The sequence below is a fragment of the Bufo bufo genome, chromosome 7 (genome assembly GCF_905171765.1).
Source record: "Bufo bufo chromosome 7, aBufBuf1.1, whole genome shotgun sequence".
NCBI classification, from domain to species: domain Eukaryota; kingdom Metazoa; phylum Chordata; class Amphibia; order Anura; family Bufonidae; genus Bufo; species Bufo bufo.
This window is the reverse complement of record NC_053395.1, coordinates 193,501,741-193,528,042: the sequence shown is the minus strand read 5'-3', so window position 1 is coordinate 193,528,042 and position 26,302 is coordinate 193,501,741.

Sequence of the window (26,302 nt, the reverse complement as noted above, 5' to 3'; positions counted from 1 at the left end):
TTTCTCCTTTCAGCTATGGTGGCGCTAGAGTCTCGAAATGTGTTTGTTGATGTTTTTCTTGATTGTGGTGCTGGGGTAAATTTAATTGACTTTCTGTTTCTTCAGGGTTTGGGACTAAGTATTTGCACGTTAGAGAACGAGATTCGTGTTTTTGCCATTGATTCTTCCCCTCTTTCTCAAGGGAGCCTTACTCACGTTGTTCATGATATTCATTTAAGGGTGGGTGATTCACATACTGAGAGTATTTCCTGTTTCGTCATGAAGGATTTGCCAGCTCCAATAGTTTTGGGGTTGCCATGGTTGTCTAAACATAACCCAACTATAGACTGGCAGGCGAGACAAATCATTGGTTGGAGCAAGTTTTGTTCGGATAATTGTCTTGTCACATCTATTTCTGAAGTGTCCGTTACGGCCTTACCTCAGTATCTCTCAGATTTTTCGGACGTGTTTGCGGAGGGTGGGGCTCAGGAATTGCCCCCTCATCGTGACTATGATTGTCCTGTGAATCTCATTCCGGGGGCTAAGTTGCCTAAGTCTCGGCTCTACAACCTCTCTCAACCCGAGAGAGAGGTCATGCGAAAGTATGTCGCCGAGAGTTTGGCAAAGGGTCATATTAGACCATCTAAGTCTCCAGTGGCTGTAGGTTTGTTCTTCGTGAAGAAGAAAGATGGATCACTGAGACCGTGTTTGGATTTCCGGGAGCTGAATCGTATTACAATCCGGGATCCATATCCCCTGCCTTTGATCTCTGATCTTTTTGATCAGATTGTTGGAGCCAAGGTGTTCTCCAAGTTGGATTTGAGAGGAGCATACAATCTGATCAGGATCAAGGAGGGGGATGAGTGGAAAACGGCCTTCAATACGCACGAGGGTCATTTTGAGAACCTGGTAATGCCTTTTGGGTTGACGAATGCGCCAGCGGTATTTCAGCGATTCGTCAATGATATTTTTCATCATTTGGTGGGGAGGTTCGTAGTAGTCTACCTTGATGACATTTTAATTTATTCTCCTGATCTGAAGACCCATCAGGATCATATGAGAACAGTGATTTTGGTGGTAGTCGATCGTTTCAGTAAAATGGCTCACTTTATACCACTAACAAGTCTGCCTAACGCTAAGACTCTTGCACAGATTTTTGTGGATAATATTGTTAAATTGCACGGTATTCCTTCGGATATTGTCTCTGATAGGGGCACGCAGTTTGTCTCCAGGTTTTGGAGGGCATTCTGCTCTCGACTTGGCATTCAACTTTCTTTCTCGTCGGCTTTTCATCCACAGTCGAATGGTCAGACGGAGCGTACTAATCAAAACCTGGAGACCTACTTGAGGTGCTTTGTGGCTGAGAATCAGGAAGACTGGTCCTCATTTTTGCCCTTAGCAGAATTTGCATTGAATAACCGTAGGCAGGAGTCCACGGGTAAGTCGCCATTTTTTGTCGCATACGGTTTCCATCCTCAGTTTGGTACCTTTTCTGGGTCTGGTTCCTCCTGTTCTGGTCGAGGGAAACTTGGAGTTCGAGATCTCCAGGATTCTCGACTCAAGAGTTCTGCGGGGTTCCCTCCAGTACCTGGTTCACTGGAGGGGATACGGTCCTGAGGAGAGGATGTGGGTTCCGGCGTCAGATGTCAACGCCAGCTGTCTGGTGAGGGCCTTTCATAGGTCCCATCCGGATAAGGTTGGTCCAGGGTGTCCGGAGGTCACCCGTAGAAGGGGGGGTACTGTCATGCCCCACTCTGACGATGTGCGGAGGTCAGCCAGGATTGCAGCACGAGTCTAGTATTTGTTTTGATGCTGTGCTGGATCCGCCTCGCATCAGGTGCACTGGGTGGAGTCATTAGTTTAAATAGTCTTCAGCTAAGGTGCTCTGAGCGGATTATACTCTTCATTGTGGTCTTGGAAGCTAGGATGGAAGGTTGGCTGTTTGTTCCTGCTCTCAGCAGATAAGTGTCTTTGGTTGTTTATGTCATCTATCCCATCCAGGTTCTGTGCGAGCTGGCAGCTCCTTTCTCCCCACTTCACCATCTCAGGGAGTTCAGGGTTCTGTTAGCATAGGCTGGTGGACACAGCAAATCTACCATCAAGATTTGATCTGTGGGCTGAGCATTGTAGGGAAAGAGGTCAGGGATAAATTAGGAGGTGACCCTTCCCCCGTCTCTCGTCCAGAGCCTGGTTGGTGTGTAATCTGTTTAACTGTGCATGTCCGCCGTGACACATCCTCCCCATCCTGTTCCCGAACCATTTACGTGGTGTTTCCATCAATTTCTGACCTTTTCTTGTGAACCAGACACCCTCCCCTCTGGTTTAATGCTCGGGTTCTCCCATTGACTTCCATTGTGCTCGGTGCTCTGTAGAGCACTCAAGCATCTTAAAGTGTTCTACTCAAGCACCCGAGCACTTTGGTGCTCGATCAACACTATCTCAGAGGTATTATTATGCCGTTATGAAGTTATGTGATATGAAGTTCGATGCAGCATGCCACAATTTTTTTTAATCATGCAGGGTCCAACAAAATAATCTGAATGCTTCTGTATAAAATTATAGGCATATGGATTCCAGTTTAAATACATTTTTCTGTAATTGCTTAACCAGGAAAGACCCAAAAGCAATCAGTGTCCTTTTTAACAGATTGGCGCTCCATTCATAGATGCGGTCATGTACGGTAGTATCAATCAGCAGATCATGATGCTGAATTGCTATACAAGATGCACTCTCTAAGGCTAAGTTCACACGAGCGTGTCCGGATAAGGTCCGGATGCGTTGCGGAAAACCCGTGCGAGTAGGTACCCAATTGCAGTCAGTTTTGACTGTGATTGCGTTCTGTTGTTCAGTTTTTATCGCGCGGGTGCAATGCGTTTTGCACGCGCGTGATAAAAAACTGACTGTGGTACCCAGACCCGAACTTCTTCACAGAAGTTCAGGTTTGGGTTCGGTGTTGTGTAGATGTTATTATTTTCCCTTATAACATGGTTATAAGGGGAAATAATAGCATTCTCAGCCCCATTCACTTCTATGGGGCCTGCGTTGCGTGATAAATGCACAATATAGAGCATGCTGCGATTTTCACGCAACGCATAAGTGATGCGTGAAAATCACAACTCATGTGCACAGCCCCATAGAAATGAATGGGTCCAGATTCTGTGCGGGTGCAATGCGTTCACCTCCCGCATTGCACCCGCGCGGAAATCTCGTCCGTGTGAACTCAGCCTAAGGCTGGGTTCACACGAGCGGATGCCGTGCGTGGCATCTGCTCCGTGAAAGAGTGCCAAGACCCGATGCAGACTGCAGAGGCACGGAGCATTAACATGACTGATAATGCTCCGTGCCTCTCTGTGACCTCTTTACTACGAAATCACAGTGACAGATGTGATTTCGTAGTAAAGAGGTCACAGAGAGGCACGGAGCATTATCAGTCATGTTAATGCTCCGTGCCTCTGCAGTCTGCATCGGGTCTTGGCACTCTTTCACGGAGCGGATGCCACGCACGGCATCCGCTCGTGCGAACCCAGCCTAAGGGGACTCCAAATGGATTGTGGTTGGGGGGAGGAGGGAGACACTTAGCAGACGTGGAAATGCCCCAGGCAGCACATGGCAAAAGTTGCTGGATATCTTTGACCTTAAAATTGCATTTTTGCTGACCCTTCCAAGGTAACTTTTTCTTGATTTTTTCTTTTTTTTCTTTATGATTAATACTTAATTAACCACCAAATGTCAGTTTAGGAGAATTTACCACACTGACTGTAGCACAATGTACGACGTACACAAGGGTGGAGTGTCTCATAAATCATAAATGATGTGCCTTTTACAGCTTCCATCAAAGGAGGCCATGTGGAGCTCTTCTCTTCTTCAAGAAAGCAGTAACATGCTATAGCTGGGCAGATGTGAAACAAGCCATTTTCTGGTATGATGTAATGTATGCAGAGCAGTGATGCCTGACTATCCTTACTGTCATGTCGATGCACTTGCAGCCTGCAATAAGCGATGTGGGCAACAAACTGGAGATGTCTCCATTCTTATCTACAAGACTGTATAAACCGCACCATCCCCCATTGCAGCCGATGGAAGTGCAGACGCTTGACACAGCAGTCATTATGTATTCCAGTTCTGCAGAATTACTGCGTCAGGAGGCTTCTTTCACCTCTACCCAGTGCAGCGGCCAAACTAAACATCACTTTTTCGCCCAACGTAATCATCTCAATCAATATGACAATGCACATTAAGACTTGGCTAATTTAGTATCAGCTTATTGTGAAACTCGGAGAATGCAGATTAATTACAGTTTACTGCAATACATTAGGGCGGAGATTTTATTATTAAACTGTGTAATATATCAAAATGTAATATACTTATGTTATTTACCTCCAGTTGCTTTTATAAGGTCAACATATTCCACAGCTCTGTGCATGAGATGGTTAAAATTTATATCAGTCCTGGTCCATAGTGGGACTCACAGTTGTATTTCCTAATTTCAGAGTATCAGGGGAAGCCAATTAGACCTCATGCACACGACCGTGTCCATATTGCGGTCTGCAAACCACGGATCTGCAAAACATGGACAACCTTCCGCATGCAGACCACGTTTATCTCACTCCCATTACTAGAAATGACTATTCTTGACTGCAATACGGACAAGAATAGGACATGATCCATATTTTGCAGAAAGGACATGCGGATGCGTACAGCACACGGATGACATCTGTGTCCTGTTCACTTATTTTGCGGACCCATAGAAATGAATGGGTCCATGTGAAATCCACATGAAATGCAGATCGGACACAGATGCAAAGTTCGGTCATGTGCATGAGGTCTTAGGGCTCATGCACACGACAGTATTTTGCGTTCAGTATACTGGACGTTTTTTGAGTGTCTCCGTGTGCATTCCGTTTCAGTATTTCAGTATTTCCGTACCGTGAAAAGATAGAACATGTCCTATTCTTGTCCGCAAATCACGGTGCTTGGCTCCATTCAAGTCAATGGGTCCGCAAAAAAAAAAAGGGAACACATACGGAAATGCATCCGTATGTCTTCCGTATCCGTTCCGTTTTTGCTGAACCATCTATTAAAAATGTTATGCCCAGCCCAATTTTTTCTATGTAATTACTGTATACTGTACATGGCATACGGAAAAACGGAACGGAAAAACGGAAAGGAAACGGAAACACAACGGAAACAAAAAACGGAAAAACGGATCCGTAAAAATTGGACTGCAAAACACTGAAAAAGCCATACGGTCGTGTGCATGAGCCCTTAACCAGCAGATTTTGTACTTGGTTAGATTCAAACCCAGGACCCCTGTGAGGGTACATTTACATGATGGCTTTTGACCGTGTCAAAATACGCCATGTGGCCCACAGCAGAAACCACTTTGTTTTCTGCCTTGAGTTTTCTTTTTGAATGGAGCTGAACCACAAGCAGGCTCTCACTGTGGCTTGCCATGGTCTGGAAAACCACACAGAGAAATTCATTGGCGGCATGAACTGCAGCGTGGCCTCCCATTAAAAACAATGGAGCTGGTTTCAGCTCAGATTTGGTGCAGTTTTCAGCACCGAATCCATACTTATACCCATGCCAAAAAATGGAGTACAAACATACCCTAAGGGCTCATGCACACGCGTATGTATTTTGCGGTCCGCAAAAAAACGGATCCGCAAAAAATACGGATGACATCCGTGTGCATTCTGTATTTTGTGTAACGGAACAGCTGGACCTTCATAGAACAGTACTATCCTTGTCCGTAATGCCGACAGTAATATTGCGGAAAGGAAATACGGACATACAGAAACGGAATGCACACGGAGTAACTTCAGTTTTTTTGCAGACTCATTGAAGTGAATGGTTCCGCATACGGTCCACAAAAAAAAGTAAAGGACACGGAAAGAAAATACGTTCGTGTGCATGAGCCCTAAGAGGGAAATTCATTATTGCCCTTATGCCTTTTTTTTTTCCATAGAAAATTCACATATTCTCCTAAATTTCTATTTTCTAGGGGAGTGGTGAGGAAGAGGTGTGGGCGTGGCCATTGGCGCCGGTCTTTCATCATTATTTACTGTGGAATACAAAAGTTTGGGCATCTCTGGTCAAAATTAGGCCTCATGCACACGAACGTATTTTCTATCTGTGTCCGTTCCGTTTTTTTTTGCAGACCTTATACATAACCATTCATTTCAATGGGTCCGCAAAAAAACCAGAAGGTACTCCATGTGCATTCCGTTTCCGTATGCCCATATTTCCGTTACGCAAAAAAATAGAACATTTCCGTAATGCGGAAAATAATAGGACAAGGAAAATATTGTTCTATTAGGGGCCAGCTGTTTCGTTCCGCAAAATTTGGAATGCACACGGACGTCATCCGTATTTCTAGCGGATCCATTTTTTTTGGATCGCAAAATACATAGGGTCGTGTGAACAAGCCCTTACTGTAAGGGCTCATGCACACGGCCGATGCCCGGCCATGGCCGTATTGCGGCCCGCAAACAGTGGGTCCGCAATACACGGGCACCGGCCATGTGCACCCCGTAATGGGTCCGCAATCCGGGAGATGCGGTGCAGAATGGAGGCACGGATCAGAAGTCCACAGAAGTATTCAATTTTCTGCCCGTGCCTCTGCACCGCAAAAAAGTAGTGCATGCACTACTTTTTTGCGGTGTGGACAGTCGGATGCGGATCGCGGACCCCATTCAAGTGAATGGGTCAACGATGTGCATGCGGCGGCCCCACGGTCGGTGCCCGTGTATTGCGGACCGCAATTTGCAGGCCCGGCCGACAGTCGTATGCATGAGCCCTTACTGTGAACAAGTTGAAGATAAAATGATCTCAAAAAGGCAAAAAGTTAAAAAAAAACTAATTCCCTTTGTATTTTAAGCAAAAATTATTTATTTTCAAATATCATAGAAGCCGCTCATGTGTTGTTTTTTGTTTAGTTTTTCTATACCGCATGCATTTGGCATTTTTTAAAGGTGTATTTTTCTAAATGATTGTGTGAATCATGTTTTTCTGTTCTGCCATTTTTTCCTATAGGGAAGGAAAATGACAGCAAAAAAATGACAAAAGCTTCAACGTGAAGCATTTAAAAAAGAAGTGTGTGTTCTGCATTTCATATTTCTCAAAGACTTTCAACATCTGGAGCTGGCGTTTTTACCGCAAAAAAACTAAAAAAAACTGCTAGATTTATTTGAGGCAGGCAGCTCCGGGGGTGTGTCCTTTCTCAGGGGGTGTGTCCTTTCTCATTGGGTGTGTCACCTCAATGATATCACTGAGGTGGACAGAGAAATAAGGAGAAGAACAAACAGTAGGTGCCAGTATCTTACATTGAATAACTCAGTGGTGACATTAGATTTTTAATGACATGCAATTACAAAAGTATTCATATCTAGGATACTGAAAAATATTGAATATTTTTTATGGCACAACCCCGTTAAATGTTTTTATGTACCAGTGCACAAAACCGCACACCTTTTCCCCAGGCAGCATTGTCCTAAAAGCTGCCAACTAGCTGGATCTACGTAGAAGGATCCAGTTCCTTCTTTCTCACAGCAGCCAATTTATCAAAAGACGAGACAGAGAGAACCCATGGCTTTCAAGTGTAGTACCCCAGACGTAGGGGTACTACAAATTGTATATGGCTATGTATTATCTAGTTTACTGTTTGCATCTGGCTGCAGTTTCCATCCTGGAAAGCATGGCAAAGGTTGCCAGCAACAGGGTTAACCACCCTGTTCCTCCCCTCTTGATAGGAGTGGGCTGGTCCTGCTCCTTGCCAAGAGGATGAGCTCCTGTGTAGAGACAGAGAGGAGAGGAAGCAACCTGCTGAGCTCCTGCTTCCAGTTACAGGATTCTTCAAAGAGAACCACTCCAATCATCCTCAAAAGCCTTGAGCTTCAAGACAGCAGATTGAACTGCTACATCAGCATCTACAGACACTGCTGTAAGGTGAGGGACTACAGCCAAGTCACCCATCACCAAACAACCACCAGTATGCCAGCATCACCTGAATGCAGAATTGCAGCCATCCAACCTGCCTCCAGATTCTGTGCTGGTGCCAGAGAAGAATTGCACAATGCCTGCTGCTAATGTATGTATTTCAAGTTCTATTTTGCACTTAATAAAAAAAAAAAGCTTTGTTAGGTTTAACTCTGGCCTCCTTCTTCGGTGCTATAATTCCACTACACCGATCCCCAGGAAACAACGACCTGAGGGAGTTCACTGTGAAACAACACTTCGTTAGGGCCACTACTACGCCTATCCTCTACAGCGGCTCCTCAGGGGGTCGCTGCACAAGCATAACCTAATAAAGGATGATGAAAGGATGGGAAAAAAAGGGATTGTGTGTGTCTTTTTGTCTCCTCAACAGTTTTCTTAAAGTGTCTGACATTACTTGGCTGTTGAGGGTCTATTACATGCATGCGTAATGCATATACAGTTGCAAGAAAAAGTATGTGAACCCTTTGGAATGATATGGATTTCTGCACAAATTGATCATAAAATGTGATCTGATCTTCATCTAAGTCACAGCAATAGACAATCACAGTCTGCTCAAACTAATAACACACAAAGAATTAAATGTTACCATGTTTTTATTGAACACACCATGTAAACATTCACAGTGAAGGTGGAAAAAGTATGTGAACCCCTAGACTAATGACATCTCCAAAAGCTAATTGGAGTGAGGTGTCAGCCAACTGGAGTTTAATCAATGAGATGAGATTGGAGGTGTTGGTTACAGCTGCATTGCCTGATGTTAATGATGCCTCGCACAAAAGAGCTCTCAGAAGACCTACGATTAAGAATTGTTGACTTGCATAAAGCTGGAAAGGGTTATAAAAGTATCTCCAAAAGTATCTCCAAAAGTATCTCCGGTAAGACAAATTGTCTATAAATGGAGAAAGTTCAGCACTGCTGCTACTATCCCTAGGAGTGGCCATAATGTAAAGATGACTGTAAGAGCACCGCGCAGACTGCTCAATGAGGTGAAGAAGAATCCTAGAGTGTCAGCTAAAGACTTACAAAAGTCTCTGGCACATGCTAACATCCTTTTTAGCGAATGTACGATACGTAAAACACTAAACAAGAATGGATTTCATGAGAGGATACCACAGAGGAAGCCACTGCTGTACAAAAAAAACATTGCTGCACGTTTACAGTTTGCACAAGAGCACCTGGATGTTCCACAGCAGTACTGGCAAAATATTTTGTAGACAGATGACACCAAAGTTGAGTTGTTTGGAAGGAACACACAACACTATGTGTGGAGAAAAAGAGGCACAGCACACCAACATCAAAACCTCATCCCAACTGTGAAGTAGGTGGGGGCATCATGGTTTGGGGCTGCTTTGCTGCGTCAGGGCCTGGACAGATTGCTATCATCGAAGGAAAAATTAATTCCCAAGTTTATCGAGACATTTTGCAAGAGAACTTAAGGCCATCTGTCCACCAGCTGAAGCTCAACAGAAGATGGGTGTTGCAACAGGACAACAACCCAAAGCATAGAAGTAAATCAACAACAGAATGGCTTAAACAGAAAATATGCCCGATTGAGATGCTGTGGCATGACCTCAAGACATCCCAAGATTATTGATGAACTGAAACAGTCTTTAAAGAGGAATGGTCAAGAATTACTCCTGACCGTTGTGCACGTCTGATCTGCAACTACAGGAAACGTTTGGTTGAAGTTATTGCTGCCAAAGGAGGTTCAACCAGTTATTAAATCCAAGGGTTCACATACTTTTTCCACCTTCACTGTCAATGTTTACATGGTGTGTTCAATAAAAACATGGTAACCTTTAATTATTTGTGTGTTATTCGTTTAAGCAGACTGTGATTATCTATTGTTGTGACTTAGATGAAGATCAGATCACATTTTATGACCAATTTGTGCAGAAATCCATATCATTCCAAAGGGTTCACATACTTTTTCTTGCAACTGTATATATATGTATACACCTGCAGCTCTTACCATGCAAGTGTGTCACTGTTCAATCGGCCATAGATTAGAGAGGTTATCCAACCCCTGAAATGCTGCACCAGATGCGCAGGCCCCTCAGAGGGAATATACTTACCCCGCTCCCCGCGCCGCTCCTGGTCCCCACATAGCCGCCACTTCTTCTCTCCGTGCGCGGATGAAAACATCCGGTGTTGGGGATGGCGGGTGTTCAGCCAATGGCAGGCAGCAATGGGGACGAGCCTCCCTAGCATCGCGGGTGACGCTAGGGAGGTTTGTTCCCGTCGCCATGGCTGCCGCCCCCCTTACACCGGATGTTTTCATCCACACATGGGAAGAAGTAGTGGGAACCAGGAGGGATGGGGTTGTCGGGGAGCAAGTTAAGTATATTGTGTGTGAGGGACCCGGGCGTATGGTACAGCATTTAAGGGGTAGGATAACCCCTTTAAGCCGCTTGTATATGAAGGGTGGTAGATTCTTGTTCTAGAAAGATCCATTGGATTTAGCTAACTCTAATGCTTCTGTCTATAGTAGAAATAAGTGGAACCAGAGGATCTGAAAGGTGATGATTAGGGATGAGCGAATAGACAAAAAATCGAATCGAGTGGTACCTTGGAACCGAATCCAAGTTCAGGAAATGTTTTTTTACAGTCTAAATCAATTTCTGAAGTTATTATGCGAAGTCTCGCGAGACTTCGCGAAGTAATAACTTTGGCTCATCGGAGCCAATACATTCTAATATTGTACGGAGCGCTCGCTCCATACAGTATTGAAATGAAGTTTTATGCGAATCGACTTCAGATGTTTCATCCGAAGTCGATTCGCTCATCCCTAGATCTTCCGCTATTAACTCTTTATTGTATGCCACCATTAATTGCACATTAATCACCTGGAGAGGTCTAAACAGAACCTCCTTTGATATTCCTTGCTTTCATAGCTGGTTAGCTACCTTGCAGGAGCTCCTTTTCATAACTACAGGGAGTGCAGAATTATTAGGCAAGTTGTATTTTTGAGGATTAATTTTATTATTGAACAACAACCATGTTCTCAATGAACCCAAAAAACTCATTAATATCAAAGCTGAATATTTTTGGAAGTAGTTTTTAGTTTGTTTTTAGTTTTAGCTATTTTAGGGGGATATCTGTGTGTGCAGGTGACTATTACTGTGCATAATTATTAGGCAACTTAACAAAAAACAAATATATACCCATTTCAATTATTTATTTTTACCAGTGAAACCAATATAACATCTCAACATTCACAAATATACATTTCTGACATTCAAAAACAAAACAAAAACAAATCAGTGACCAATATAGCCACCTTTCTTTGCAAGGACACTCAAAAGCCTGCCATCCATGGATTCTGTCAGTGTTTTGATCTGTTCACCATCAACATTGCATGCAGCAGCAACCACAGCCTCCCAGACACTGTTCAGAGAGGTGTACTGTTTTCCCTCCTTGTAAATCTCACATTTGATGATGGACCACAGGTTCTCAATGGGGTTCAGATCAGGTGAACAAGGAGGCCATGTCATTAGATTTTCTTCTTTTATACCCTTTCTTGCCAGCCACGCTGTGGAGTACTTGGACGCGTGTGATGGAGCATTGTCCTGCATGAAAATCATGTTTTTCTTGAAGGATGCAAACTTCTTCCTGTACCACTGCTTGAAGAAGGTGTCTTCCAGAAACTGGCAGTAGGACTGGGAGTTGAGCTTGACTCCATCCTCAACCCGAAAAGGCCCCACAAGCTCATCCTTGATGATACCAGACCAAACCAGTACTCCACCTCCACCTTGCTGGCGTCTGAGTCGGACTGGAGCTCTCTGCCCTTTACCAATCCAGCCACGGGCCCATCCATCTGGCCCATCAAGACTCACTCTCATTTCATCAGTCCATAAAACCTTAGAAAAATCAGTCTTGAGATATTTCTTGGCCCAGTCTTGACGTTTCAGCTTGTGTGTCTTGTTCAGTGGTGGTCGTCTTTCAGCCTTTCTTACCTTGGCCATGTCTCTGAGTATTGCACACCTTGTGCTTTTGGGCACTCCAGTGATGTTGCAGCTCTGAAATATGGCCAAACTGGTGGCAAGTGGTATCTTGGCAGCTGCACGCTTGACTTTTCTCAGTTCATGGGCAGTTATTTTGCGCCTTGGTTTTTCCACACGCTTCTTGCGACCCTGTTGACTATTTTGAATGAAACACTTGATTGTTCGATGATCACGCTTCAGAAGCTTTGCAATTTTAAGAGTGCTGCATCCCTCTGCAAGATATCTCACTATTTTTGACTTTTCTGAGCCTGTCAAGTCCTTCTTTTGACCCATTTTGCCAAAGGAAAGGAAGTTGCCTAATAATTATGCACACCTAATATAGGGTGTTGATGTCATTAGACCACACCCCTTCTCATTACAGAGATGCACATCACCTAATATGCTTAATTGGTAGTAGGCTTTCGGGCCTATACAGCTTGGAGTAAGACAACATGCATAAAGAGGATGATGTGGTCAAAATACTCATTTGCCTAATAATTCTGCACGCAGTGTATATCTGTTAACTTGAAGATCCTGAGCCCTAATTCCACATATGCAAAAAGCTCCCTACCTACCATCCATGTGCCATTTATAGTACCAGTGTCACCTGGGCCTCCCTCAAGCAACAGGACTCAGCTTCAGAGTAGGGTTGCACATAATGTGGCAGCCAAGAAAACACATGGGACCATAGAAAGTGTTATTACAATATGGTTACGCAAATGAAAGCATAATGCGCTAGTGAAATAAACTGAAGAATTCACTATCTGTGTAAGGGCTGCCTAACTTTACACCACCCATGAATTATATTGCAGTGTTCACTTATAATGGAGTCTGGCTTTCGCCAAGGTGTTCTTCGTTTTGATGAAAAAAGTAGTGTTGCATGAGACAATGCAGATGTAAACTCAGCCAAAAACATTAGCCCTCCAGTCAAGCATTAGGGCTCATGCACATGACACCCTATGGTACCATATGGCATCCTACTACTTCTGTCAGTTAAATTCTATACGAATTTACTAGAAAAAATACTGGCAAATTTGGAGAATTGCAGAGGTTCCAATAGATGCCATATTTTGGCTCCCTTTTTGAAGGGGTTGTCTCACTTCAGCAAATGGCATTTATCATGTAGAGAAAGTTAATACAAGGCACTTACTAATGTATTGTGATTGTCCATATTGCCTCCTTTGCTGGATTCATTTTCCCATCACATTATACACTGCTCATTTCCATGGTTATGACCACCCTGCAATCCAGCAGTGGCGGTCGTGCTTGCACACTATTGGAAAAAGCTCCAGCCTACGTGATCCCACCAGAGAGGCCGACACTTTTTCTTATAGTGTGCAAACATGGCCACTGTTGATGGATTGCAGGGTGGTCGTAACCATGGAAACGAGCAGTGTATAATGTGATGGAAAAATGAATCCAGCCAGCAAAAGAAGCAATATGGAGAATCACAATACAGTCCTGATCAAAAGTTTAAGACCACTTGAAAAATGGCAAAAAATCATATTTTACATTGTTGGATCCAAGGTTCCAAGTAGAGCTTCAACATGCAACAAGAAGAAATGGGAGTGAGACAAAACATTTTTTGAGCATTCAATTTAATGAAAACAACGAATAAACTGAAACAGGCTGTTTTTCAGCTAATCAAAGTTTAGGACCACACCTCCAAAAAAAAACTAAACCCCCCCCAAAACAGAAATCCAACTTTCAAACATGAACTCAGTAATGAGTAGATCCGCCATTATTGTTTATCACTTCAAAAATTTGTTTCGGCATGCTTGATGCAAGCGTTTCCATGAGGTGAGTGGGAACATTTCTCCAAGTGGTGAAGACGGCCGCACGAAGGCCATCTACTGTCTGAAACTGTTGTCCATTTTTGCAAACTTCCCTTGCCATCTATCCCCAAAGATTCTCAATTGGATTTAGATCAGGGGAACACGCAGGATGGGCCAAAAGAATGATGTTATTCTCCTGGAAGAAGTCCCTTGTCCTGCGGGCATAGTGTACTGTAGCATTGTCCTGTTGAAAAACCCAGTCGTTACCACACAGACGAGGGCCCTCAGTCATGAGGAATGCTCTCTGCAACATCTGGACATAGCAAGCGGCCGTTTGACGCCCCTGCACTTCCTAAAGCTCCATTGTTCCACTGAAGGAAAAAGCACTCCAGACCATTATGGCGCCCCCTCCACTGTGGCGCGTAGAAAACATCTCAGGTGGGAACTGCTTGTCATGGCAGTAACGTTGGAAACCATCAGGACCATCAAGGTTAAATAAATAAATAAAACTTTCTTCCACCTTTGAATGTCCCATGTTTGGTGCTCTCTTGCAAAGTACAAACGAGCAGTTCTGTGGCGTTTAAGGAGACGAGGTCTTTGAAGACGTTTTTTGTTTTTGAAGCCCTTCAGTCTCGGATGCCGTCTGATGGTTTTGAGGCTGCAGTCAGCACCAGTAAGGGCCTTAATTTGGGTCGAGGATCGTCCAGTGTCTTGACGGACAGCCAATTGGATCCTCCGGCTCAGTGCTGATGAATTTTTTTGGGGTCTTCCACTTGACTTTTTTGTTCCATAACCCTCAGGATCATTTAAGAAATTCTAAATGACTGTCTTACTGCGTCCCACCTCAGCAGCGATGGCGCGCTGTGAGAGACCCTGCTTCAGCAGTTCAACAACCCGACCACGTTCAAAAAGGGAGAGTTTTTTTGCCTTTGCCATCACAATGTGTGACTACCTGACAGAAAATGACAATGAATCCACATCTTTGCACAGATTTGGCCTTTTAAAGGCATGTGGTCCTAAGATTTGGATCAGCTGAAAAACAGCCTGTTTCAGTTTAATCGTTTTTTTCAATTAATTGAATGCTCAAAAAATGTTTTGTCTCACTCTCATGTCTTCTTGTTACATGTTGAAGCTCTACTTGGAACCTTGTTAAGATCCAACAATGTAAAATATGATTTTTTGCCATTTTTCAAGTGGTCTTAAACTTTTGATCAGGACTGTACATTAGTAAGTGCCTTGTATTAACTTTCTCTACATCAGGGATCAGCAACCTCCGGCACTGCAGCTGTTGTGAAGCTGCAATTCCCGGCATGCTCCATTCATTTTTAGGAGAGTTCTTAAAAGAGCAGAGCAAGTATGCATGCTGGGAGTTGTAGTTTCACAACAGCTGGAGTGCCGGAGGTTGCCTACCCCTGCTCTACATGATAAATGCCATTTGCTGAAGGGAGACCACTCCTCTAAAGGGCATCTGTCAGCAGATTTGCACTTATGACACTGGCTGACCTGTTACATGTGCACTTGGCAGCTGAAGGCATCTGTGTTGGTTCCATTTTCACATGTGCCCGCATTGCTGAGAAAAATGTTTAAAAATATGCAAATGAGCCTCTAGGAGCAATAGGGGCGTTACAATTACACCTAGAGGCTCTGCTCTCTCTGCAGCTGGCGTACTTTGACTGACAGGCCCAGGCAGTGTAAACATGATCACCCTCAAAGTGCAGAGGGTTCAGCAGTTGTAGAGAGAGCAGAGCCTCTAGGTGTAATGACAACGCCCCCGTTGCTCCTAGGGGCTCATTTGCATATTTTAAAACATCATTTTTCTCAGCACTGCGGGCACATATGAGTATGAGACCAACACAGATGTCTTCAGCTGCCAAGTTCACATGTAACAGGTCAGCCAGTGTCATAGGTACAAATCTACTGACAGATGCCTTTAAGCAAGCTGCAAAACACCATTTGCAACAGCTATTCATCTGTTCAGACATTAATAAGTATTAGGTAATTAGCCGAGATGCCCAGGAGATTCACACAAGAATTAACATAATGCCATAATAGGATCTGTTAACAGCATCTAGCCTGCTTGTTTATGGTTTCCAGGAAGCACAATATTTAGAGACTAGGAACTCATTGAAAAGTAAGCAAAAATAGCACAAAAGGTATTAAAAACATTATACACATTTGCCACAGTACATTACACATTTGTTGACTATACAACCACTGTGGAGTCTCTTCATATAATGGATCCTGCACTAAACAAAAAGGACAAAAATGTATACTATTACATCAACACGTGAAAATATGGATTTTAGGCTTCATATTGCTGTCAGACTCTCCATGTTTCTGCTGTAATAAATCATTTACTGCCTTTCAATAGTTCAGAATACCTAAATGGATTACATTAATGACTAGACGCTTGCCTTAACTCTGCTCCCCAGGGTACAACATTCAGGTCAAAGAAAGTACAATAAAGCACTCAAGTAAATACTCCTGAATTAGCAATATTCTTCCTTTGTCTTAGACAATGTGGAGTAGTAAAAATGCGGCAATGATTTTTCACTAAGTAACGGGGTCTGTTAAGCAGAACATGTGAGTATCGGATATGCATCTTCTTGTCTTGTCCAGGATATGATGCCTTTCCTGTCATTAGACTTGATCTTTAGTATAAGATAAGATAAATGCATATAGGAGTCTTGTCTGAATGTGTATCCAGTCTGACCGCCACTTGGGATCAGGATTTCTTTTCCTTTTAAAGGGAATGTGTCACCAAACAAATGACCTGTTGTTTAAATCACATTTAATTTTTATGTTTAATACACTGAACAAAAATATAAACACAACACTTTCGGTTTTGCTCCCATTTTGCATGAGCTGAACTCAAAGATCTGAAACATTTTCTACATACACAAAAGACCCATTACTCTCAAATATTGTTCACAAATCTGTCTAAATCTAGGTAAGTGAGCACTTCTCCTTTGCCGAGATAATCCATCCCACCTCACAGGTGTGGCATATCAAGGTGCTGATTAGACAGCATGAATATTGCACAGGTGTGCCTTAGACTGCCCACAATAAAAGACCACTCTGAAATGTGCACAGTTTGATCACACAGCACAATGCCACAGATGTCGCAACGTTTGAGGAAGCGTGCAATTGGCATGCCGACTGCAGGAATGTCTACGAGAGCTGTTGCCCGTGCAATGAATCTTCATTTCTCTACCATAAGCCGTCTCTAAAGGCGTTTCAGAGAATTTGGCAGTACATCCAACCGGCCTCCTAACCGCAGACCACGTGTAACCACACCAGCCCAGGACCTCCACATCCAGCATGTTCACCTCCATGATCGTCTGAGACCAGCCACCCGGACAGCTGCAGCAACAATCAGTTTGCATAACCAAAGAGTTTCTGCACAAACTGTCAGAAACTGTCTCAGGGAAGCTCATCTGCATGCTCGTTGTCCTCATCAGGGTCTGGACCTGACTGCAGTTCGTCGTTTTAACCGACTTGAGTGGGCAAATGCTCACATTCGATGGAGTCTGGCATGTTGAAGAAGCGTTCTGTTTACGGATGAGTCCCGGTTTTCACTGTTCAGGGCAGATGGCAGACATCGTGTGTGGCGTCGTGTGGGTGAGCGGTTTGCTGACGTTAACGTTGTGGATCGTGTGGCCCATGGTGGCGGTGGGTTTATGGTATGGGCAGGCGTATGTTATGGACAACGAACACAGGTGCATTTTATTGATACCGTGACGAGATCCTGAGGCCCATTGTTGTGCCATTCTTCCACGACCATCCCCTCATGTTGCAGCATGATAATGCACGGCCCCATATTGCAAGGATCTGTACACAATTCCTGGAAGCTAAAAACATCCCAGTATTTGCATGGCCAGCATACTCCCCGGACATGTCACCCATTGAGCATCTTTGGGATGCTCTGGATCGGTTTATACGACACCGTGTTCCAGTTCCTTCCAATATTCTGCAACTTCGCACAGCTATTGAAGAGGAGTGGACCGACATTCCAGAGGCCACAATCAACAACCTGATCAACTCTATGCGACGGAGATGTGTTGCACTGCGTGAGGCAAATGGTGGCCACACCAGATACTGACTGGTTTTCTGAACCCCTCCCCCAGTAAGGCAAAACTGTGCACATTTCAGAGTGGTGATTTATTGTGGGCAATCTAAGGCACACCTGTGCAATATTCATGCTGTCTAATCAGCACCTAGATATGCCACACCTGTGAGGTGGGATGGATTATCTCGGCAAAGGAGAAGTACTCACTAATACAGATGTAGACAGATTTGTGAACAATATTTGAGAGTAATGGGTCTTTTCTGTATGTAGAAAATGTTTCAGACCTTTGAGTTCAGCTCATGCAAAATGGGAGCAAAACCAAAATTGTTGAGCTTATATTTTTGTTTAGTGTATAATTACAAACCATTTTTAATTATGTTATTTTTAATTTTCCATGTCACTGTATTTAAACAAAAACATTAAATCCTGCAGTTTTCTCACTGGCCCCAAAGCCTAATAACAGACGCCACTTCATGGTCTGTACAGATCAGTTAACTGCAATTATCTGCTTGTCATTACAGGCAGAATTATAATGGCAGATATCACCTCTGTGTATAGATAATACAGGATCCACCCTTCACAATAGGTAATTGTGAAAGCTTATCTACTCCCTTCTGACCTCTGCACAGGACCTCTGACCTCTGAACATGAAAAACTAGAAAACTTTCCCACAGAAGTCAATGAGGTCCCCTCCTGACCATTGGCCTATGGACCATGTGGCTGCCATAAAGCAATTTTCTTAATGCTTTCTAAATGCTGTTAAGAACAGCTCAGGCAAGATGGTCGCCCTGATAATCATGTTTGGGAAATAGAATAAAAAACTGCAATCAGAAAATAAAAAAAGATTAGAAAAAAGCAGATGGACTACTATCTGGTTTTAACTGGCGAAAAAATTCAGTTCTAAATTTCCTATAAAGGGGTTATCTGGGAATTACTATTGATGACCAATCCTCAGGATAGGTCATCAATGTCACATCGGTGGGGGGACGACTTACAGCATCAATCAACACCATGATCAATTGTTAGAAGAGGCCGGGTGCCTCTTGCTAGTCCATGTAATGTCACCGTAAGAGCAGCGGGCTCCCTGAAACAGCTGGTAAGCGGAGATGCCGGCACTCGGACCCTCGCCAATGTGCTAATGATGACCTATCCTGAGAATAGGCCATCGGTATCTTTACCTGAATAACCCCTTTAAGGCACATTAATTTTTTCCTTAAAAGACGCCGGTCTATGATATTCGCTGTGTTGTAGGAGGATGTGCCATTTTTATAAAGGTACCATTCTCTCCGATCCTCTGGTTACAGTTCATGTATTTTTGATTGCTATATAACATTAAGAGTATTTATGGGCAATGTATCTTACTAAAAAATAATAATAAAAATGGATAAAGAGAAAAAATAAATCTGATCTGTCAAGTCCTAAATGGATGGCATTTCAAATCAGAGCAGCTGCAAAAAACGCCTCTCTCTCTCTGGAGGACCTGACATGTCCATACATTAGATGGACTGCTCGTTGATTTCTGCGTGTGCCATGTAAGTCTACTTTTGCCTGTAATGGCACTGCTGGGAAATTGAACAATTGCCTTCAGGTTGCCCGGCAGATTAAAGCTGATCACTGGGTGTGTGAGGTGATGTCTGGTGGCTAGAGATGAGCAAATAGAAAATGTGGAAATTCGACACAAATTTTAAAAAAAGCTCTGATTCTAACAAACCCAAATTTTGTGTGATTCAATTCAGGGGAATCAACGTGACAGAGAGAGAGAGAGAGAGAGAAAAAGAGAGAGAGGGAGGAGAAAGAAGAGAGAGACTTTTCCAGGCAATCTGAGCACTTTTGATTCGGGTCAAATTTATTGAATTGAATTATCCTTCCAATTTGGCTGAATTGGACCCCAATCAAATTTTAAGAAATGTGTTCATCTCTATTGGTGGCTTTCTCTCAGTAGATGTAAAGACACCTGCCCAGGAATTAGCTGATTGCGGCAGGTCTGACTGCTGGAACAACATTTCACCTTCAGTGGCCCCTACAGGCTGGATGTAGTATTACATGTTGACCAATCAAATGACAGGGTAGGGTTGTTAGATAAGAAAAATCCTTTACATCTATTTTAGAATGACACTTTTTGAATATGAGACTTTTTTTTCACTGCGCTTGAGAACCGCAGTAGGGCATTACTAAAATTCTGAGGAAGAAAAAGCTAAGAATTAGATATATAAAAAAAAATCTGGGAACCTGGACAACCCCTTTAAGACTGAAAAAATAAAGGAAGGCCATAAAAACTTACTTGGCTTTCAGACGCGCCTATTGATTAACATGTAAGATTGTTGTGGGCATGCTCAGTGAGAACTTCAATAATCACTGTGCATGGAGGACGAGGTGAATTGTTACCATGACCCATTGCCAATGTTGTGGTTGTGTACAGCCTCCAGCTGTATAATCAAGGTGCTACCTTTAGGGCTCATGCACATGACCGTTTGTTCGGTCCGCATTTTTTGCAGATCGGATGTGGACCCATTCATTACATCGGGGCCGCATCCATATGTCCGTTCCGTGGCCCCGCAAAAAAGATAGAACACGTCCTATTCTTGTCTGTTTGCAGACAAGAATAGGACATTTCTAGAGGAGTTAGAAAAAAAATGGTGGCATGCACACGTCCGGGATCAGTGTTTTGCGGACCTCAAAACGGATAGAGTCGTGCGCATGAGGCCTTATTGTAATCCTGTCTTAGGATGGTAATGAAGTGACGCTGCCCTCAGTGTACACAGCACAAGACTGAAAAGTCAGTTAGGAACTGTGACAGTATGTTCAAATGGACTTTTTCAGCCTCAGAATCTTTCAACAATGCCTCAAATGGGATTTCAATGGGAGTCAATGCAGTATTTTTGGGCAGAACCAGTGCTGAAAATCCTATTCAATCAATGGGAAGCAGAAAAAAAGCATCTGTCAGCATCAAAATCAGCTCCCAAGTCAGCGCTGAAACAGTGTGGAATACGAAACGCAACCTATAGTGACATAAAAATCTTTTTTTTTAAAAGCCACAAATAAAAACAATGTTTAACGATAATAACAGTAAATATCGTCCATCATTTACCAGCATCACAAAGAGATTGTTTTTGCTGTGTCTGCTGTCGATTCTGTGAGGTCCTTCTGAGAAGTAAAGTATTATCTTAGGATTACAAGTTGTATTTCTCCTTCCTTTCCCTTTACATATAACAGATGTCTTTGCGCTTAATAAAATATTTCTTGAAAAGCATTGCGGGCCGGAGTGTGGATAGATCTTGAGGCGAGTGCATTATTTATTTAGTTCTTTCCATTATTTAATATGATGCACTCATCTTGTACATTTACTCTACCGTTATCTGTACCACAACCCCTCCATAAAGGTAATTCATTGTAGACTAATGTCTTGAAAAAAAAAAAAAAGGAATAAGAGCAAGACGGGAAAGGCAATGGGATCCTGAACAGCTGTCCAAATCTTTACTATTGTTACATATCCCAGACATGCAATGCAAATTGTTGTCCCTATTAGGGGTATTGTTAGTTAATGGGGGAGGGGGTCCTTATTCTGAGACTTTCATCAATTGAAAAGAGGCTGTAAAGTGGGGTCTGTCTCTCTAAAGGAGAGGTCATCGCATTAAAGGGCATCTGTCAGCAGATTTCTACCTATGACAATGGCTGACCTGTTACATGTGCACTTGGAAGCTGAAGACATCTGTGTTGGTCCCATGTTCATATGTGTCCGCATTGCTGAGAAAAGTGATGTTTTAATATATGCAAATGAGCCTCTAGGAGCAATGGGGGCGTTGTCATTACACCTAGAGGCTCTGCTCTCTCTGCAACTGCTGCAGCCTCTGCACTATGATTGACAGGACCAAGCAGGCGTGATGACATTTTTGCTACCTGGCGGTCCTGTCAATCAAAGCAGAGGAGGCGTGGCAGTCGTATAGAGCTGAGCCTCTAGGTGTAACGCCAACACCCCTGTTGTTCCTAGAGGCTAATTTGCATATATTCAAACTTCATATTTTTTTCCTCTACATATACATATGAACATGGGACCAACACAGATGTCTTCAGCTGTCAAGTGCACCTGCAACAGGTCAGCCAATTTCATAGGTGCAAATCTGCTGACAGATGCCCCTTAAAGGGGTTGTCCCACGAATAAATATTCTACAGTTTTTAAACCAGCACCTGCATCTGAATACTTTAGTAATTGCATGTAATTAAATATTTTGCATAGCCACTGAGTTATTCAATAAAATGTATCAGTATAGCTCCACCTGCTGTTTTTTTATTTTTTTATTTCTTTGACCTGCTCACTGAGATGGCCGCACATGCTCAGTTTCATCCTTCAACTGCCTCTTGAGCTGTGATAGGGAGAGCTGAGACACGCCCCCTGAGCTGTGATAGGGAGAGCTGAGACACGCCCCCTGAGCTGCAGAAGAAAAGACACTCCCCTCGAGCTTTCAGCTTGATATAAATCTAGCAGAGCAATAAATGGGGAGATCTCTGGATCCATGTGAGGTACAGGGCTGGTTCTAGCATTTTTTACATTGTTCATGGGATAACCCCCTATAAGGTTTAACATGTAGGAAAATTGAACGTTTGTTACCACCCTCCCCTAAAGGTGCTAAGACAACTTAGATTTTAATAATTTAATACTGACTTTCACTCGGCAGTAGGTATCAGGTGGACTGCAGGCTGCCACCAGACTCATCAGTCCATCCTGCCAAAATGGGTATTGCCACTTTTAGCCTAAATGGAGTCTTGTTTGTGCGCTGCTTTTGGCCAAGAAGGCTCACTGAAGGAAAGGCAGACTGTACCTTGGCTGATCAACACATTTTTCAGATGCCTTGGTTTAAACAGCTCTCTCCTGGTAGCAAAATGCCTTCAGCCACTGTACTCCACATGCTTGTACTGTATAATTACAACAGGATAGGTAATAAATAATGAATATATATCTACAAGCAATTCTTAATTTACTTGATTCTGGGAGACTGCTGCTTAAAAACATATAACCCATGCACCGATGAGTCTATATGGCTTTTTTTTTGTCTTGAGCCTTATAGCCTCCATAAACTGCAATATCCAAAAAAAGAGAAAACATGGATAGTACAGTACATCCACATGCTATGCATTGATCTATAACTGCTTCTCAGCACAATTAACATTGTTTCTCAGCGTAATATAAATTGTATACAGCCCTCTTATATTCGTACTGTACATGAGGCATTGGTATACGCCAAGGTTGCCTCCTCGAGTGCCCAATCTATTTTAATGCAGCACCACACGGCGACCACCAACGCTGCAGGACGCAGCAAACATCACCCCTCCTGCTAGACCAAGCCACCCTGACACTGCGTCCCACCAACCCGCCACCACAGCAACAATGGCACCATGTGAACAGATGTCAAAAGCTCACCTTTCCAGGAACTCCAACTGAGAACTGGTAGGATTTATTAACCCTTATACAGTCTCCATCAACTGCAATACAGGCCTCATCTGGTGCCATATGTACAGAGATATTCTCTCCTAGAAGCAAAGCTTCATTTTACCACTGTAGAAATGGAATCTAATGGACCATGCCATGATTTCTTTTCTGATGTATTCATACAGAATCTAGCAGGAAAAGCTCCATATACCACCATATGAGATCAGAGACATATGACGGCCAACGATATGGCAGCTCTGTCATAGATTTGTACTTAAATGGGTTGTCTCACCTTAGATGCTAGGATATGCCACCAATTTCCGATAGGTGCAGCCTCCCCACCCTCCCGCCTTTGGGACCCGCTCCTATCTCCAGAATGAGATGCCCAAAGTGAGCAGAGAGCAGCCACGCATGTGCTGCCGTCCTACATTCATTTTTATGGAAGTTATGATAATAGCCGAGCAGGCAGTCACATAGAGGTGACAGGAGTAGTAGTCACGCTCCATTCATTTCTATGGGACTTTCGAAAATAGTCGAGCGTGCTGGCTATTTTCGGAACTCCCTTAGAAATGAATTGATAGCTTGCCGCTCATGCATGTATTCCCATCTTATACAATGACGGCATTTGATATGCCATCACTTCATGATCAGTGGAGGGGTCCGACCTCCCGAGAATGCAGTGCTGACTGTGGCCTATGCAGTGCTCCTGGTCACCCAGTTGAATGGAGCAGAAGTGCAGTTCCCTTGCACTGCGGGAAGTTGGGGTTCTGCTACAACAGTGCCGCATCCCCTTCATTCCCAGGATCGTCAGGGGTTCCAGAGGTCAATGCATTTTCCATCATTTTATAAGATAAGAATACCCCTTAATGATAAAAAAAAAAGATAAGAATACCCCTTTAATACTCTGACTGCTACATTTCTATGAAGTCATAAAAGATACTGAATTATTGATGCAGCAGAACTGCTAATTGCTGGGATTAATGCCCAGGCTGTATAATGCTTGATGTTTAATAGTGCAATGAGATGTAAGAAAAAAACAAAAAACGGAATCAAATAATAAAAGAGAGCCGAAACACAAATATACAATACAAAATGTAATCTTTATTCTTTTGGCTTGTTTGTAATGTAGTTAGCTGTAATTTTAGGTAATAGCATTTTCCTGCATGCAGTTCACAGTACACTACAAGTCATTATTCCTGGAAAGCAACGGATTCTACATTAAACGTCTGCGTGTGTCCAAAACGGAACTTAAGTTGAACATGGTGTCATAAGCAAATTCATGTTTCTTTGGAAAAAAAAAAAAAAAGAAGAAGAAGAAGAATGTGGATCCCACATATTGGCTAAAACATTCCAGTGCAGCATGAACAACAATAGAAATGTAAAAGGAAATGTAAACCAGGCCTAATACAACTTGTGGCTTACCAGCGACTGATCCACTATAATCCTGAGGATGCCTTACCAGCTTGTTAACTGATGAAGCATGCTGGAAGGTGCAAACCTTTCATGCCAGACACAGGACATTTTGTGGGCTTAAAGGAAGTGTGAAAATCCTCTTCGGGAGTATATATAGATTGTCAGCAGTTGCTTATTAACCACCATCTGCAATGCCTAAACCTTAGCTTGAGGCACTATAGATGTCTATGTGAATATCTGTAACACTGTGAACGCTTGGGCTGCAGCAACGCTGATCATTGAGAAGGACAGGTCATGGGAGCTTTAAAGGATATGTCCACCACTGTCCCAAAGGATATAAGAAACTAAAAGAATAGGCTATTGTTTTTTGTCTACAGCTCCAATGCAGACCTATGAGTTTCCATGGTGACACACAACAAACAGACCCAGCGTGCTCCGATACTGAAGTCCCTTCCATCTTTTCCCTACTTGCAGTATTGATATCCTACTGACAGTTTATAAGCAAGACATAGAGGGCGGAGTAGAACTTCAGAATAGGACTGCAGAGATCTTCTTTGTAGTCTGTTACCATGGAGTCACACATCTCTGCACAAGAGCTGTACAAGCAGTTATTTCTAATCGATAGAATTGGTCCACTTTTCATTTTAGACGCCTTGGTATAATGCTAAACGATTGCACAAGTGTACACACCCTTTAGGGGCTTCCTAATGAGATCACAACATAGGTGGGGAATTGAATTAAGAATGAAGTTTGCAATTCCATTAGGCACTTTAGAGATCATTGCCCAATCATGGAAACACTTTTTACCCGTTCCAAGCCACCACTGATATCTATGATGGCCTACATCCAACCATGTGTAGGACTGTTGGAAAGCATGTATCGGTGACATCAGCAGCACTGAGCAAGTTGGCATCTTACATTTACTTGACTTCCAGCTCCGCCCACAAAATGGCCTCTTTCAACGTCCAACGTTTGCACTTTAACACAGCTGCCAGGGAGCAACAATGTGTCTAAGCCTTATCTAAAGGAACTCAAAAAATTAAATAAAATTTTAACATATTTAACCCTTCAAGCTAGCCCTTCCTGAAATAACTCTAACATTTCTGGGGAATCTGGCATTAAAAAAGTTAAATCCCTGATGCAGGCATTTCTCAACGTTCCTCTATCGCCTGATGTATTCATTTATATTTGTCATCAAACATACACGTTTTTCTTCATTGTGTGAGCTGTGGTCCCGGATTTGACGCATTTGTTTCCATAGTCAGAGTATGCACCAAAAAAATAAAATAAAATAATTCTAATAAAATAGCAAATTTACAACTCTCTGTCATTTTTATTTGCAAAGTTTTCCAATTGAATAGCGCTAAGCATGGGCGAGTAACAAAAAGTGACCACAACATTAACCCCTGAAGTTTAGTTTTTTTTTTCATCTCTTCTCTTATGTACAAAATGCTGAAAAATAAAGCTAAATGAATATTTACAGTATTTATAGACTTTGTTTTTCTTTAAAAACTCTGTATCCTTTAATGCAGTTTACAACAGATCCGACCAAATCTTGATTAATACGAAATACGAGAAACAAAATAATACCACAAAAAAAAAGAAAAAAAGAAGAGAAATAAAACACAAAAAAAGATCAAACAGAAATAGCTGCAAACTA